The sequence below is a fragment of the Sinocyclocheilus anshuiensis genome, unplaced genomic scaffold (genome assembly GCF_001515605.1).
Source record: "Sinocyclocheilus anshuiensis isolate Anshui unplaced genomic scaffold, SAMN03320099.WGS_v1.1 scaffold79, whole genome shotgun sequence".
NCBI lineage: Eukaryota > Metazoa > Chordata > Actinopteri > Cypriniformes > Cyprinidae > Sinocyclocheilus > Sinocyclocheilus anshuiensis.
In genome coordinates, this window is record NW_015548213.1 from 913,215 (window position 1) to 928,723 (window position 15,509).

The following is a 15,509-nucleotide window of genomic DNA, read 5'->3' on the forward strand; positions in this document are numbered from 1 at the left end:
TACTGAAAACATCCAAACATTTTGTGTGCAGCCATATTGCTGCATGATTTTCCCATTATCAACATTGTTAACCTGGGAATATGTAATTATTTGTGCCCTTTCTATTGCATTGTGAGGAAACAAGCAAATAATTTATTTCAATTTCTTCAATGTGTTACATGGTGAAGATTCATTTCAACCCTCATTTAAAACATTTATTTTTTTATACATTTTACATATTTTGTATGCTTATCTATTTATTTATTTATTCCTCTTGAATCTATCTATCTATCTATCTGAAGCATTAATCTATGTTTTAAATGTATTTGTGTCTCAAATCTTAATAGCAGGGTTGTAAAAAAAAACAAAAAACAAACCTTATATAAATTAACAAAATAAATCAATAAAATACTTATATAATAGCGCGCCCAAAAAAAATAGCTCAGTTTGAGTTCTAAAGCCTTTTTTGTTAATCTTTTTTTCCGAGTGCTATTTGTACTGCATTCATGCCACCAACATGTCTTTCTTTATTCCATTGTATTTGTGTGTATCCAGGATTTCCATAGTCTTTCTCACAGTGAGGAATGCACAACAATTGTTTAATCTCCCATGACAATGTGTCTTCCCTGGATTCTCTCGTCACTACATATAGTATGCATATTGCTTCGGTATGAAATTATATCACATCGTGCAGCACGAGCTCAACAACAAAACAACAAAGCAGCACAAATCTGCACGTTGCCATGGTTATATGCTGTTTCACTTAAATCGTTCTACAGTATTCTCTGCACGTGGCATAATATCCCTCTCGATTCCAGCTTTTTAACGGAGCGTGCAGTAAGAGGTTGGTGACCCCGCGGGGCCCGTAAACGTGTCTGGGACTGCGAGATGCTCCGTCGTTATTCACACCGTAGTGTTTATGTGGTGAGCCTAAATCGCCTTTCCACACCGGCCCCATAACATCCCATAAACCTCTGTGGTCTCCGCAATCAATGGCAGACCAGTGCTGTCAATATGAGGATTTGATTTCACATGTATATTCTGTGGTCTTAACCTGAGGTCTCCTTGGAGGCTCCTTCGGTCGTAGTGCAAGTGCGCTGATATGAAAAGCAGATGCACTGCAGTGCGGCTACACGCTAATGACCCACATGTTCCTCACTCGCTTTCCTTTGGTTTGTCTACCCACCCCACCTTTTCTTAATGACTCCTCGCTTTTGAGATCGTAGGTCCTGACGAGAGTCACCTGTAATGGTTTGAACCTGTTCAGGGCCTCGCTGTGAAGACGTGAAGGATGCAAGCAGTTTCCGTTTCCAACTCATTCCCTCCCACTCCATAAAGCTTCACGTGAGGGTAAACTCATGTGTGTTTCTCTGAGGGTGCGCAGTAGCAAGGGCGAGAAGAAGAGGTCGCACTCAATGAACCTTATAAAGGAGGGTGTGAAGACTGCCAGTCGGTCCGCAGAGAGAAAGACTCTACACATGTGGGCTGCATCACACAGATAAGGATTGGAGCTGGTTCCTGTCCAAATGCACTGTGAAATTGTAGCGAAATGTCACTGATTTTAACCTCTGCGTTCAGCCTCACTCCTGGCCTAGTTATATATCTGTCCACCCCAGACATCTGTGGGTCTCAGGGAGTCTCTGTAAACCAGAGGCAAAAAGGGGCCAGATGGACCCAAGTGGTCACCATGGGTAGCTGTTCGTTTGACAAACACTGCTTCATACTTTATTGGGACTACTGTACAGCATCACTCCATCATGTGTGCCTTAAGGGTGAAGTTTGTAAGATTTTAAATGTTAAAATACATTCTCTTAACAGTTTATTGTTCAATGACTACTATAAGTATGCCATTCATGGGTGTATTTCTCCCAAAAGTGTAAAGATTAAGCTTCCCAGGCACCATCAACAATTTTAGAGTGGTCCATTTAGGTCAGTCTCTTTCCAGCTCAACCAACAGAAAGAGTTAGGGGCGTGGCTACTGTAGCCAGCTGAGCCAGAGGGTGTTTAGATGGGTGGCACATTACATGAGGGGAAAATAAGAGATTAAGTAATAGAAGTGCAAACCAAAATTCGAAGACTTGCAAAATATGCAAAGAGACACACAATGGGCTGAACCAAGAGTAAACACTGGCGGTGCTTTTACAAGATGGAGGAATATGATAGAAGGTTTGAATATCAATCAAGACACCAAACTTGCAAAAGTTTCTTTTGAACAGGTAAGCTAAACTCAAGTTTTTGCCACACATTAGCTCTTTGCGGTCAATCCCCAGATAAAATATAGTGAGATGTTTTAAGGATAAAAATTAGTATGAGGATCATTTGCAAAGGCTGTTTGAAAATATGCTTTATTTTGTAATTCCGCAAGGTGACACTAGTTCCAAAACTGTATATTTCACCTTAAAAACGTATACTTTCGGCTCTAATACATACATTAATCCAATTGACCTAGAAAAGATGTGTGTTAGCACTGAGAAAAATGCAAATATTATATTATTATACACTTATTATGCACACACACAACCTGTTTATTGAATTGACCCCAGAATTTCTTGAGCTACATTATTGAAATACCTTGTATGTACTGTATGCATATATAAGTCTCCTGAAAAGTATATGTGTTTTTCAGATAAAAAAAAAAAAAAAAACCTAGCAACCAAACATATGCTCTCAAATGGAGATGTGATCCAGTTTCCAGTTGGCCTGTAGTGAATTTATATCAGGGCTTCGATGGATGGAGCCAGATTTTTTTTCTTTCTGTTTTTGACCTGTTTTGTCAGGCAGACAGCTTGTTTGGCGCTGGCTTTTGGCTAACGGTGAAATTCCCCTTTGGGGTTTCCCATAAACCCCTACATCTTTGTTCTTCAGGATGTGTAATCACCGATGTCCTCAAAACCTATGATATCATTCTGACCCAATAAAGATGATTTTTCTGTTTAGCATAAGTACAGCTGGTTTCTGGAAACGTATGGGTGTACAATAACGGCAGGTTTGGACGCAAGAGTGGATCAATGGCCATTAGAACAAATGGAAAAACTAAATAAAACAAAATGAGTTTGGATTTTGAAATAACAGACTTTTTTGTCCACAAAACCTCTGAGGTATTTGGCTCTCCTCTGCTAATATCCCACTCAAGTGTTCCTGACCACAAACAGAGATTTGTGATTGGTCACACATGTGGAGAGACTTTAATTTGAACTGACACGACTTTTTCCAAGGGTTACATTTCATTTTTAATTTAATATATGTACATTGTTTTTTCCTCAAACAGCCTTGGCTTTTTATCACAAAGCCCATTTTCCTTATTTTAACTTATGGCTGTCTTTAATGTGTTGAAAAGAGCATTGCTTTTTTCCCTTTGTGTTGTTGTTTGGACGTGGTGTAACGCACATTTCAAACTCTTTTGAAATGGAAATGCTTTCTTTGAACTGCGCTAAACAACAAAAGAATGAATGCAAAATCTGCCGCATGTTTTGTTCTCGTAATAATCTCCCACTCGCATTGGGGGAATTCTTGTTTCTCACATCTTATCAAAAAATAAAATTGATCAACAGAATATTGCTCACAATTATTCTCATTTCATGCAGTTGGTAATTAGATTCTTCTCTTTAATTAAAGTTTGTAGACACTGCACACAAAGTAATATTAAATTGTGTTGGAAACCTGACACATTTCAAAACATGCACACACTTATTTATTCAGGTAAATGCGAAAGATGTCTTGTTGAGTTTTCTTTAATTAAATGCTTATCCAGTCCAATTCTCTTCTTGTCACTTCATAGATGTAGCTGTTTATTAATGTAAGGTTTAACACTTAAGTGATTCCTTTTGGCATTCATTTGACAAATATCTCTTTCTATCCCACCTGTCTTTTGAAATAAAGCTTGCCACTGTTGAAGTTGGGGTATTTATGCATTTATGTATGCAAGTAGTCGTGAAGGCATATCCATGTCATTGCCAGAGTGAAGAAATAAAAAGATCAACCAAAGCTCCTCTGAAAAAATCTTCATGCTGGAAAATCCCATAATCTGAGTCTTCCTGGAATGACTGAGCAATTAATCTAACCAAAGAGACATTTTCTCTCTTGTTGCCGTCTGCTCTCTCAGCCCGGTGTTAAATTAATCCTTGGAGTTTCTGTAAAGATCTGGTGTAGTCTTGGTTTTAGGAGGTTTTGTTCACTGGGGCAGAACAGGGAGGTTAGAGGAGAAAGCTTTGCTCATGCATATGTAAGTTTGTCAAATGCTACGAAAATGAATTCCTCTCCTTTTGTCTTAGCATTTTTTTTCTCAGTTCATTGGTGCATGCATAATATAAAAAATAAAAAAAGTTCTCCTTTTAAAAAAAGTTTCTTAAATCTTTCTTCTTTCTTACAATCCTCTGCAAATCACTTTCAGATCTGCCTCCATCCAGTCAGCAACCAATGGATAGAACCAAAAACCCCTTTATTTCTTTCATCTGTTTTACTTGGATATACAACACAATTCAGAAGAAAAGATCTGTCGCTGCTACCATTACATCAGTGTCTTAATAGATTGCTAATTTTTGTTTTCACCAAGTCCTTCAAGTTTTTACTATCCAATCAATTCCAAAAAAAAAGAAAACGTTTTTTTTGCTTGTTGAATATGCTTTTTCTCTCTGAAATACATCCCATTTTTGCCACCTAACAAATGAAAAAGGTAATTGTGACTTTTTAATCCCAGAATTCAGACTTTTTTCTCAGAATTGGAGATATAAACTCAGAATTTAGAGATATAAACTCACAAGTCGGAATTTCATTATATTAAGTTGCAATTGAGCATTGTGAGATATACAAGTTTTTTTTCACAACTGCGAGTTTATGTCTCACAATTATTTTTTGTCTCACAATTCTGACTTTTTTTTCTCACAATTGCCAGTTTATATGTCGCAATTCGTACTTTATAGCAAACAATTGTTAGTTATGAAGTCAGAATTGTGAGATATAAACTCGCAGTTCTGTCTTTTTTCTTAGAATTAGGCTTTATAACTCGCAATTGCAAGAAAAAGGTCAGAATTGTGGGTTTATATCTTACAATTCTGACTATTTCTCACGACTGCAAGTTTATATCATGCAGTTGTGAGTGTATATCCTACAATAAAAAACATAAATAAAAAAAAAGTCAGAATTGCAAGATGTAAACTCGCAATTGTGACTATTTCATGCAGCTGAGAATTTATATACGACAGTTTTGAGTTTGTAACTCAAAATTGCGAGGTTGTCTCACAGTTCTGAGGAAGAAAAATCAGACTTGCCAGATATAAACTCACAACTGCAAGAAAAAAAGTCAGTATTGTGAGGTAAAAAGTCAATACCTTTTTTATTTTATTTTTTTGGGTGGCAAAAATGGGCTTCCATACGTTATAGAAATGAAATGGACTGTGAATGCCGTTTAACGTTCACTTCAACTATTGCATCCATATTCAAGTGGAAGTGTGTATGTGTGTGTGTGTGTCCTGTAACCATTGGCTGAATTCCCAAGAAGTGTAAACGCAGACTTTATTTGAGCAAACCTGATCCCATGAGAAGTCATAATAATTTGAACAAGATGGCGAAATTGTAAGAATCACAAAGCTGCACCCCTAATTAAACCCCTAAGTCTTAACCACCTCTTGCTTAATAACAACTGGAATGACCTTCGCAGTCGGAAATCATCCCCAACTTCAGTGAGACGCACCATTTATCACTATTTCCAAGATGGCAGCGACTCACATGCCTATGGAGAAAGTCATTATGAGAAAGTTAAAAGCAAATGGGAAGATGTAATATTTAGAAGAAGTGGTTGTGCATCAGTGGATCGCTAAATGAAATTGTCTTTTGTGAGTCATGGCAATGTCTTGTTTTGTTTATATTTGTCCATGACATCTGATTGACTGAATGCTTTGAGGTTGGGAATTTCAACTCCTCCAAGAGTATTCTCTTTTCTGACTTCATGTGGAGCATGGCATAAAATAAAGTGTTATACAAAACAGTCTACAATAGTATTTTTGGGTGTTTGTATGAAAGTTTGTGTGTGACCAAGAGCTTGACCTCTCTCTTGATTGCGCAGGGCCACAGTATGATACAATAAGGTGTGCGTTGAGTAAAGTAAATTGTGCGACTCTCCCTCAGGGAGAACAGAGCTCCACACAATAACTTCACACAGAGCGCAGGAGAATGCTGTAAGAGCGGCTCCGCTCCGTTATATGGGACCTGTGGCCTGACCTGCGTGTGATGGAGCGAGAGACGACGGATGGAAGAATGTAGGAGCTCCAGCGAGAACGCGAGAGCTTATAATGGGAAATGAGGAACTGGGGAGTCCCAGAACCAGAGATGGAGGGATTGGGAATGAAAACATGAAGGCAGTGACCTCACCGCACCCGTCCTCCATCTCCGGTGCCGGAGGCTGAGCGACTGCTGATGGGGAGATGGATGACTGACATGCTGCTCTTTGCAACACACAATACAGAGTTGGGAAGGGAATCAGACAAATACTAATGGTTGTGGTTCTTATTCTTACTTTTTTTTATATATTTTTTTAATTATTATTATTATTATTATTATTATTATTTTAAAGTTAAATTAACATTTTATTATTTGAAAAAAGCAAATTAATTACCAAAATATTATTTAAATAATAATTACATTTTATTTATTTATTTATTTATTTGTTTGTTTGTTTGTTTATTTAATTTTTATTTATTTATTTATTTATGATGGCATGAATGCTGCTCAAAAACTGTTCATTTTAATATATTAAACAACAATACTAAACCATTTTTTTGGTAATAGTAAAATTGATGATTAAATTTGTCAAAAGTGACAGTAAAGACATTTATAATGCTACAAAAATGCATTTCAAATAAATACTGTTCTTTTAAACTTTGTGTTCATCTAAGAATCTTGGAAAATGTTGCATGGTTTTCAATCAATCAATCAATCAATCAATCAATCAATCAATCAATCAATCAATCAATCAAATTAATTAGTTAACAAAAACTCAAACATTTCAAACTGATAAAAATTTTAAAATAGTAACTGAGCTAATCAGCATATTAGAATGATTTCTGAAAGATCAAGCGACACTGAAAACTGTAATGGCTGCTGTAAATTCAGATAAAATAATATTTTATATTCTTATACAAAACTATTACTGACAAAAGTCATATGAACAGCCAGTCAGTGACTACAGTGATTTAGGTCTCACTGTTGGTTGTAGTTTGATTCACTAAGGGTGTGTTCGCACTTGTGATTCTTTTGTTCTTTTGGTCCGGAACAAAAAGAAAATGATACATTTAGTCCTGTTTCACTTAGCATTCACACGGTCATTTTTAAAACCAAACCTTAAAATACCAAACAAAACAAGATGCCTTTATGACATATATTTTTGTGACTAAACTTGCTGAACATCCAAAACAATGCTGTGTGCAGGGCTAATGTGTGTACATATGATGATACTTTTACCAGCTCAGAATTTGTGAAGAGCTTATGAAATGTGTCAAAACAGCAGCAGGAATTCCTCTGTCATACAAACAAACAAAGATCTGCTGCAAAGAGATGTGGTTCAGACACCTGTACCGAACTGTAATGGAAAACATTGGGACTATTACAAGAAGAAGAAGAAGAAGAAAAAAAGGTGCTATTAAACATTTTAGCCTTTTTAGTGTGCTTGGTCCTTGCGTTCATATTTCATTCAAACTGCACTAGAATTAGTTTGCAAGTGTTTGGTGTGCACCAGGGTTCAGATAGCTCACACTTATTCAAACAAATTGCACTAAGAGAGCAATCGCACCAGGGTTCGTTTTAAGTGAACAAAACATGCTAAGCATGAACACATCCTAAGAAAAAGTGACTCTGGTTGCACCGTATTCTTTTGATTCACTAAAAGTGAAATAAAGTCATTTCCCTCAGCTGTGCTTTCGACTTCGCGCTGTAGATCAGTGTTTGTGAACAGAACCTCAGGAATCTGTTATCCATTCACATTGCATGCATGTGTGAGCACCACCCTTTTTTAACAAATAGAGTTGGGTCTCCGTTTGCAAGCCTACTGCAGAGATAAGTGTGTTGCGGGGTTGAAAAGAATCCAATCTCAATCATTCACAATGAGATAATCTCGTTGACTTGGAAACTGCATTTTGTAGAGCATCATATTTTGTACAGTTATTGATTACAGGCTCATATAACAAACCAGAGAGTAGTGTTGTCACCATACCTTTCAGTAGTCAATACCAATAGCAGTACAGTTTCACCATTCTCAATGCGGGGAGTGAATAGAGTCAGCGCTTTTTTTGGTAGATCTTGTTTTTTTTTTTTTTTTACGTTTAAATATTGACTTGAAGTACGTCTGACTTCCAAATTACAGATAAATATTCATTTTGGGCTTTTATGCTGCATTTGATACGTTCAGTGTTTGCCGGTAATCAATAACGCTCACTAGCTCTATAAATCTATCCATAAATTGCACAAGTTAGCAATCTGATTGGTTATAATGGATATGAGATTAATTACGACAGCTGTTATGAGGGCCACGATGTCGCCAGCGTGCAATTTAATCCGTTTCCCACATCTTGACCCATTAAGCTTCGACCGACGGCGCTGTGAGGATTGACCACGCCGCCTTAAAAACAACTCCTCTGGAATAATCAGTCAATTAAACTGTCAAGCCGTCATACAGCCCTAGCATTTCCGGCCAGGCAGACTGTTCAATGCAATACTCTTCCCATTTGATTGCTCTTCCAGAATCAATAAATAGATGCGTGTTACTAGCCATCGCTGGGTGACGGATGGAGTTTACCTGTTTCTCTTTTACATGGTACACAATCAATAATGCTGTTCAAGGCACTAGCTACACAAACAGAGTTAATATACTCCTACAGCTGAGGTGTGCGTCAACTATATGAGCCATTAAAACTGATGCAAGTTTATTATGCTTAGAAACATTTAATAATATTAACATCAGTTGTGTAATGTCTGTAAGCAAGCAATTTGATTTTCAGCGAGGGAGATGTGCCTGCAACGTGATATAATTGCATGATATAAATCATAAAGCTCTCAGGGACTTCATCAGCAGAGTTGATGCTACACCATCATCTTGTGCGCCGTGAAGGAAAATAATGACAGGTTCTGATGGAAGGAAATATATCTCAACTGCCTATTACTCATATCTCAAATGCATCTGTGATTTCAGGTTGCTGCTTGGGACAACAGCCATGTTTGGTAATTTTTTGTTGCATGAAAATTGCAGATGATTGCCTCAGGAGACAGGAGAGTGCTAACGGGATAATAATTGTGGCGTTTCAATCTTTTATCTCCTTTAATAATTTAGTTTGCACGGGATGCATGAAATCACTTTTAGAGTGCAATACTCATTAATGCAAATGTTCTTTGTGAGTTCCTCCCACATAGAATTTTCATTAATTTAGAATTTATATATATATATAGAAGTAAATTAAATTACATTGAGATTGGAGCTATCAGTCAATTCCTGATCACTTAATAAAATTGATCACTATCAATTCCATATCATGTATTCAGGACAAGTGAACTATTATACACAGTATACATATCCATATCGATAATAGAAGCCTAAAATAAATGTTTTATCTATTTTCAACTTTAGGAAATGTTTCTTGAGCAGCAAATCAGCATCTTAGAATGATTTCTGAAAGATCATGTGACACTGAAGACTGGAGTAATGATGCAGAAATTGTAGCTTTAATCACAGAAATAAATTATATTTTGCTAAATATTCACATAAAAAAACAGCCATTTTAAATAATTTTAATGAAATAAATGCATCATTGGTGAGCAAAAGTTTCTTTCAAAATCTTTCCGACCCCGAACGGTTGTCCATTCTATAATCCAAAGCAATCTATTTTTTTTTTTTATTATTTTTTTTTTTTTTATTTTTTTCCTTTATTCATATAGCGCTTTTAAAGCAATCTATTTGACAGTCGTTGTTTTATTGCATCTCACGGCATGAGCACTGTATGTTTTTTTTTTAAGGCAAATTCAGTCACTAAAAACACATTGCTCTTTTCCATTGTTCAGTTAATCAAGAGCAGTGTGTGTACCGACTTTAAAAGTGTTGCATAAAACTAAGATAATTCGGAAAGCACATCATCTCCTGCTAGTTCTAACCATTTCTTGAGGGCAAGTGGAGGAAAAAAGTATTAGCTTTTCAGTTAATAGCTCATCAGTTAGTGCTGCAGATATAACAAAGTTGACGTGAAGGTCGTGCATGTTGCGTATTACTGAGTGATTCAATTTTGATTAGACAGTTACATAAATCCAATTAGGAAATTGCACCCATCTGCTACCTCATCTGAAGACTAATAATTAAATAAGACTGTGATAAAGAGTTTGAGTGTCCTCTGCATTTCAGCAGCCATGAACAGGCTTTAGGGCTCAGTCTCGAGAGAGACAGAGAGAACTGCTTCTTCAAAACAAAGATGAAAAAGATGGATGGATTGCTGTGGAACTGTAGGGTGAAGGCACTAGATTCACATTAAGTGCTTTAATAGCCTCTGGGTTCACTTTCATATGATTTCATGTTAAACCGGGTGACAATTCGTTAGCTGATCCCAGAGCACTTCAGCATGGGCTGCAATCACGTCCCTCACAGAATGGGTCCGACCCCTAAATGAAACAGCACAAAGGTGTAAAGAATAAAATGGAAAGGCATTAGTGCTGTGGAGCAAAAATTGAGCTAGAGTAAAATTGAGCAATTTCTGATCTTAGATGACTGTGGACATGGAAAAGGTGGATTGAAGGTTCATAATTGGTCAGATATTTTATATTTATTATATTATATTATATTATATTATATTATATTATATTATATTATATTATTATATTTATTAGGCAAGGCAAGGCAAGTTTATTAATATTGCACATTTCGTTCACAATGGTAATTAAAAGTGCTTTACATAAAAGAAAGTTAAAATAATCATAAAAAAAACAAAAAAAAAACCAAGGAATTTAAAAACTTTGAAAATGATTTAAAAATTGATTTAAAATGTATTTAAGACCATTAAAATAGAAAATGAGTATACATAAAATACAGTGCAATCAGTTCGGACATCGCACAGTGCTCATTCAATAAATGCACAGCTAAACAGATGAGTTTTGAGTCTAGATTTAAATGTGACTAATGTTTTATGTACATAAAGTATTATGTACTTTATTTTGAATTGCTATATTGCTATATAATATAGTTTATCATTATTATTATTATTATTTGTTGTTGTTGTTGCTAAATTATATTTGCTGTAAAGTTTTATTTTCACTTCACCCAATACAACTGAAAAAAAAGTTTTGAGTTTCAAGTTGCATTTTTTGTTGTGTATTTATTTGTTTTGGCAATTCTGAGTTTATATTTGACAATTTTGACTTTTTCTTGAGAATTGTGAGATTTAAAATCATAATTGTGAAATTACTTTCTCACAATTCCAAGTATAACTCGTCATTCAGACTATTTTCCTTAGAATTCTTAGAGTTTACATCATGCAATTCTGTTTTTTTTGTTTTGTTTCTGCCACAGAATAAAAAAGTAATTGCAAGTTTTATTTCACAATTCCAACTTTTTTCTTGCAGTTGCAAGATGTATATAGCACAATTATGTGATTATATTTTGCAATTCTGAGTTTTTGTCTCACAATTCTGATGTGTCCAAATGATTTGTTTGTTTGTTTGTTTATTGCACCTTAAGTAATTATACAGTTTTTGGATCTTTAAATGCTTAGAAAATGACTTTTAATTCAGTTAGCACATGCAAGCATTTCCCAACAACAGCAACAAACATTTTTTTGCTGGGTTTTTAAATTCTAAATAAATAGATAGACTAATCCAAATGTAGACTCAGAATGGTTACACATTTAACTGGCCACTGTAATTCTAAAAAAATGATGGTTTTAGTGCATAACTTGACTCAGCAGCATTGTGGAATATTGTTAGTATTTTCTGGCACTGGTTTTGATGGCATGGCAGGACCCAGTCACACCTCAGTGGCCCCTTGCTCTTGGTCCCCGGTCCCACCCTCTCCCACATCTCTGTTTCTGGCACCCTTAAGTGAACTCTCATTCTCACTACTGCATGCAATTTCACAGTGTCAATCCCTCACCCAAATAAACCCGCCTGTAAGAAATATTTAGCTCTTTACCTCAATACATATGAACACAGACCCAAGACAGGAAATGAAATAAAAAACATTGGTAATTGTTTGAGCTTGCATGTTTTTACATGTGTACGTGTGCACTGAACTGTGCAGAAAGATCGGATATGAAACACATGGAACATTTTTCATGTGTGTGACAGTTTCACTATAAGATACCATGACATCAAAATAAATATTATTCTTATTTACTGGTAGCAAAAACACACCTGATCCCCCATACTTTATTTTGTCTGACATTGTATTGATTCATAATATATTGGATCTTAAAGCAATAAACTCACAGTGGAAATATCACATCAAATGCATCATGTACCATGTGAGCTCACTGCATGCAATATTCCATGATATTGCTGATAGAATATTGCACGGCATCTGAGAGAATGTGACGTTCATAGCCCCGGGACCATGCATTGATATTCCAAACATATTCTGTAGCTCCGTTATTCCTCCAAACATGTAAAGGGAGTCTACCGTCTGCGAAACACGCAAAGGAGAGTCCCGGGAGATGTTCTGGGAGGAGGACTGCTGGTGCGTGGCATTTAATACTGAGCACAAATTACAGAGACCTGCAATGCAACCTCAGTGGCTTTTAACGTGGAGATGCAGATGTTCAAAGCCCCCTCAGATGTGTTTGAACTGCATGGCCTAATAGAAATATATGATTCTGTCAAGTTGCTCTTGGAACTTGATTGGACAGGTGACAGCTTTCCAGCTAACCAATCAGTGTGAGCAATTTGGTTGTCAAGGTTGTTGGGGAACTCGTGGGGCCACACAATTGTTCTAGGAGGTCTGTGGAAAATTTGAGAGGAAAAAAAAAAGATTTGTAGGACTGACAGAGTTAACTGTAAAACTGCTCTGGAGCAATATTTATTGTGGAAATCACACTACAAATGCTTTATTTCAATTAAATGTTTTTTTTTTTTTTTCAGGTTTATATATTTAAAATTATGGAAACTTGTTTCCAACACTGAATACTAAATAAATGAATGAATGAATGAATGAATGAATGAATAAATAAATAATTCTGACACTTTTTCTCACAATTCTGGCTTTTATTTCTCAAAATTGTGTGACACAATTTCAACAATTGTAACTCACAATTGCAAGTTACAAAGTCTGAAATGTTTGATATAAACTCATAATTCTGAGAAACGAAGTCATAATTGCGAGTTTATTTATTTATTATTTTTTGTTGTGGAAATGGACTTTCATATAAAATAGTAAAAACAGTAAAAAAAAAAAAAAAAAGTAAATATTTTTCAGATAGTAATATGCATTGGCTTCATCATGCCTTACGTCATTTTAAATAAATTATTTATTATGTTTTTTTTTTCTCAAACACTGTAAATGGGTCTTTATAATTATATCTGTCTTTAGACTTTAAAAATGGTTCCCTTGAAAGGGGATAGTGATATTTAGAGCTCCTTGCAATCAAAAAGACTCCTGGCCTGGCCTAACTGTGACGGAAGGAAAGATTTTCAATGAAAACCGATTTAAATTTTGGTCTGGTCTTCACACAAAGCTATTATATGGTTTTGAAATACTTTGAATATAGTCCATGAATTGCATTAAGACGGCTTCTTGAGGAGTTCTCGATTTTTTCATTGTAAGGAAAAGATCAGCATGAACATTCTTCAAAATATCTTTTGTGTTCGACAGAAGGTGGTAAGTCATACAGGTTTGGAACGACATAAGGGTGAGTGCATTTTTCACTGAACTATTCCTTTAAACATCATTAAGCCACATTTATGGACTGTATCTAAACTCAAGGACACAGGCCTCCCTCGGCTATGATTTGTCCTCTTGCGGATTCCATCAAAATCTGATTGAGGGCGTCGACAGAAAGCTGCTCACATGCCTGTGAAAATGTAATCACGGGGCCCTGGAGCCCAGCGGGAGGCGATAGACGTGTTTTTCCAGCACCCCACAGACACATCGCCCTCATCGTCAGTGTTTAAATGAGGAGGTGCAAGGAGCATCACTGTCACTCAAGAGTTTCTCCATTACGTCTTCTGTATGAAGAGCAGAGGAGGATTTGCTAGGAAAGATGGCTGAGTGGTGGTTTTTCCGGTTCCATTTCACCACGGGATTTTGGAGGGATTAAAGGGTTGGGTGAATTGGGATGGGAAGTGATGCGCTCTGGGCTGCAGGTGAGGATGGTGACCACAGCATCGGCCAGGAGGCCAGTTGGAGGAGGGGTTAAGGAGCAGGAATGGCTGGAAAGATCGGAAGTTTTCTGCCGCCGCTGCTGAGCTGGACTTTGTCCAGTCAAAAAATCACAAGAGGCTTAACGGAGGCTGGCTGAGCTATATCCTCCATCCCACCGCTGCTGACTGCTGTATCCATCAGCGTGTGAGAGAGAGATTATGGAGATGGATTTTACTAAACTGAGAGCTATCAAAATGATAATTTAGGGAGAGGTTTTCACATAAACCTTAGAGAGGCATATACAAATTCATTTCTGAAAAAAAAAGAAAAGAAAAAGATGATGACTCCTGGAGCTAGGAACAAAATAAAACTAATCACCAGGAGCCTTGCGTTGAAAAAGAAATCATTTTCAATAAGCAGTTATTTTCATCATCTTCCATCTTCTCTGATAAATAACCGTCTTCACGACATATGTTCTCTGACTGAAAATGGCTGGTTATTTCCAGCCTCGTATTTTTAGCAGAGATGCAGAGATGATTGCGAGAGATGAGGAAATCCAGCAGTTCACAAGTTTATCCCAGCAGTCTCTGATGTGGAAGGAAAATTCCTCTAGTGTTCTTCCAGAGGGTTCAACGTATGCAGAGACCTGCTCAGATGCTGTTCCAGTCCCACAATATGGGGATAAAATAGGAAATTGTCATGTATTAAACAAAAATATTCCTCTATGTCCCTCTCATACTGAGGGCTCATGCAAGGACAACGCAGGCTCGAGGCTCACACAGTGTTTGACATCACGTCCTGGATAGCTGCTTCCAAAATTAACATCTCTCACCAACCAGGTGGCTCTTCAACTTTACCCTATACTGTCATGTTTGCTATATATATTTCAAAACATGCTTGGAGACCTGGAAAATAGTCTTGCATGATTGATCAACAGAACCTAAAGGAATGTTCTATGTATAAAACAAGTTAAGCTATCAAGTACACATGCAGTGCAGCAATGATATTTGCATGCCAAACCCGGAAGCTGACAGTCAACAAAAACCCAGTAGGAATTCTCCACTGGCTTTTAGATTATTGCAGCAAAATTTTATGACTCTTACATATTTGTTCACCATACTCAACTTTTATGAATGTTGAAGAATAAATACAATCACCAGAAGTAAAAAGCTAAATGTAGGCTATAAGTGAACTACACCACAGTCATGACTTCAAC